The sequence below is a fragment of the Triturus cristatus genome, chromosome 10, assembly GCF_964204655.1.
Source record: "Triturus cristatus chromosome 10, aTriCri1.1, whole genome shotgun sequence".
NCBI lineage: Eukaryota > Metazoa > Chordata > Amphibia > Caudata > Salamandridae > Triturus > Triturus cristatus.
Genome location: NC_140593.1, coordinates 137,918,417 through 137,921,712, shown reverse-complemented (window position 1 = coordinate 137,921,712; position 3,296 = coordinate 137,918,417). Strand labels below are relative to the sequence as shown.

At 61.4% G+C, this 3,296-nt stretch overlaps 1 pseudogene; it reads left to right on the top strand.

The window, feature by feature from the left end:
* Positions 1–3,280: 3,280 nt before the first annotated feature.
* LOC146789043 (18S ribosomal RNA) overlaps positions 3,281–3,296 on the top strand; it is a 1,719-nt pseudogene continuing 1,703 nt past the window's right edge.

Genomic DNA, 3,296 nt, shown 5'->3' with positions numbered 1-3,296 from the left:
TTCCCAAGTCGCCGGTCCCACGTCCCTCGTCACCTCCACGGGTCTCAGCTTCACTGGAGATGTGGATCTGGGTCAGAGGTGTCTGGAAGTCTCGGCGCTGGTCAGTCTCTGCAGTCGTCCCTCGTAGGATCTGTCGCAAAGCAAAGCAGCGATCGCTGGATGGTGCCTGGTTGCCCAGGGTGGTCACTCCTTGGCCGCAAGGGAGATTTCTTCAGTCTTCTTCCTGAGGTCGAATGTCGAACTTCCAGAGTTTCTGTTCAAGTTGCTGATGCAGGTTAATCTAATTTAGCAGGGCTCAGCTACCTACTGATATACTGGGCTAGTGGGCTGGGCTACCTGCAAGGTCCCTCCTATGGGTGGGACCAGGAAGGGGAGTGGTTACACCCCCTTTCCTTTGTCCAGTTTCGCGCCAGAGCTGGGGCTGGAGTGCCCCAGCGCCGGTTTGAACTGGACTATGCATGGGACACCTTGTGTGCCCCAGGCAGTGTCTAGTTTCATTCAACCCTCCCTGCCCCAATACACTAAATCCTGTCTAGGGTGGTGCTCGCACCTCCCAAGGCAGGAAACCTATTGTCCAAGCCTCCCTTGCTGGAAGGACTCCCAGCAGCAGGAGGTCAGACTTGTGTCTGTGGCAGCAGCATCCATTTTGTGATGCTGGGGCTCTGGTTAACTTTAACCGGGTAAGTAGGTTACAACATGTCTTCTCCCTCTAGAAGGGAGGAATAATATCCTCATGGCCAGAAATGGTATGGTGGTATTATTCCAAAGTGTTAGACACCTTACACGACATGTTTCGATAAAGCCAAACCATAGTTACCATAACTGTTTAAGATTATAAGGCACTTTAAGAGTATCTGGTAGGCTATATCATAGAACAGCTATAAGGACATGGTTCCGAAAGCTGCAGACAGGCTCAGCTCATGCTAGAGCACCATCTCACATGTTACCAAGCATCCTGCATCCAGGATTGTTAAGGCCTGCCATAGGAGTGGCTGATAGGTACACATGTGTCTATAGGAATACTATACCTAAGCAAGGAGTGATTACACGACCTTGCCCCAGCTGAGTGATCAGCCAGTTGTGTCATAATGGAAGGCCAGGCCAGGGGTGGCATAATACATGCTGCAGCCCCGGGTAGGCCTAGGGTACACCTATGCCCTGGGTACCTAAGGTGGTCCTTCCCCGGGCTTGAGTCCCAGCCGGGGTCCCCGAGCCCCCGGGAAGCGGAGCCCCCGAGCCCTGCGTGGGAAGGCGGGAACCCTAGTGCAAAGGTTCAGGGTGGGCAGATGGGAGTCCTTTCGGTCCCGGCTATCTGGTCGCACCTCTCCCCTTGGCCATTTGGTCGCACGCAATGCTTTCCAATGGGGTGACCAGATGCCAGGGCCGTCCTGGAAGTCCCGATGAGGGTCCATTTGCCTCCTGGATCCCAGCCAGGGCTCCAGGAAGCCTGGCGCGTTCGCCCCTAGGGTCCCCTCCGTCCCTAGGAGCGCGTGGGTTACCAGAAAGGGGGGTAGCCTTCCTCCGGATTAGTAGGGGCAGGGTAAACCGGAACACCCCTCCTGGAACTGGTGGTTCTTTGCCGGGGATCAGATGGGCTATGCCCGGGCAACACCTCCCAGGCATCCGGGGCTCCCTCCTTCAGCCCGCGGAGTGGCAAAGTGCCCAGGACGGGCTGCACGGGTCCTGGACAGTCCTCCCCCGGGCGCTCAGGCCCGAAAGCTCCGGTGGTCCTCCCTGTGCCTGATACCCAGCTGGGGTCCCCGAGACCCCTGGGAAGCAGAGCTCCCGAGCCCTGCGTGGGTGGGCAGGCGGGAGCCCCACCGGGAAGGCCCGGGGCGGGCAGACGGGAGTCCTTTCAGGTGCCGGCCATCTGGTCGCACTTTTCCCCTCGGCCATCTGGTCACGCGCAATGCTTTCCAATGAGGCGACCAGATGGCCGGGCCGGCCTGGAAGTCCCGATGAAGGTCCATTTGCCTCCCAGATCTCAGCCAGGGCTCCAGGAGGCCGGGTGCGTTCGCCCCTAGGGTCCCCTCCGTCACTCAGCGCACGGGTTACCAGAAAGGGGAGTAGCCTTCCTCCAGATTACTAGGGAGAGGGTCAGTGAGGGCCGTGAGGTCCGGCGATACCGAAACAGGGGAAGGCAGAACCCGGGCCCAGGGGCCCGGGTACGCACCTGCCTCTCAGCCCCTTCCCGATGGTCCTTCCTCTCCGAGTTTGCTGGGTCAGACCTCCGTGAGGTCCGGGGATCCCGAGACAGGGGAAAGCAGCACCCGGGCTTGCCCAATGCGGGGCCCCCAGGGGCCCGGGTACGCACACCTGCCTCTCAGCCCCCTTCCTGATGTTTTTTTTTCTCAGAGTTTGCTGGGTCAGACCTCCGTGAGGTCCGGCGATCACAAGACGGGGGAAGGCAGCACCCGGGCCCACCCGCCAGGGCCCCCAGGGGCCCGGTTACGCACCTGCCTCTCAGCCCCTTTCCCGATGGTCCTTTTTCTCTGGGTTTGCTGGGTCAGACCTCCGTGAGGTCCGGCGATCCCAAGACGGAGGAAGGCAGCACCCGGGCCCACCCGCCGGGGCCCCCGGTGGTCCGGGTCTGCACCTGCCTCTCAGCTCCTTCCCTATGGGCCTTTCCTTTGAGCCTGCTCGCACTGGGTGTGGGTAGGAATGTGAAGCCGCCATTCCCCCGTGCAGGGTGGCCTACCCGGGGATGCCCCGGCCATACTCTGATCGATTGGGCACTCTCTGTCTGTTTAGGGATGGACTGCTTGGCCAGCCTCGGCTGTTGTTTCAAGCAAGGAGCTTCCTCCCCACATGGACCGTCCGACTCGAGGGCCTGTTGCCTGGCGGGAGGCCCTTCACCCTACCCAGCAGAGCGAAGGACGATTGACTCTGGCAGCTCGTGCCCCCCCAGTGGTCTGATCCCGAGCGGAAGGGGTCGGGTGGCGCCAGGCCCTCGGACGCTGCTGCCGTCACCCCTCTCTGCCCAGAATTTTTCCACAGCAGCTCGGAATGACCGTTCCCAGGGGTGCCGCCGCCGTCAGGCTCCGGCACTCCTGTATCTCGCTCAGGCTGTTCCTCGGCCCACCTCTTCCTCATGGGGGAGATGGCTGGGCCTGCCAGTGCCCATGCGACTGCCACCTCTCGCCACCCCTCCGGCGAGCCCTCCCGCCCAGGCGGGTGGGCTTCTTTCCCCCAGCAGGCTCCCGAGAGGGAGGGGTGCGCGAAGGTTGTCCGGTCGTGGAGATGAGCACGTGGCCCCCCGAACCCTGTCAGCAGGTGCGGCTACCTGGTTGATCCTG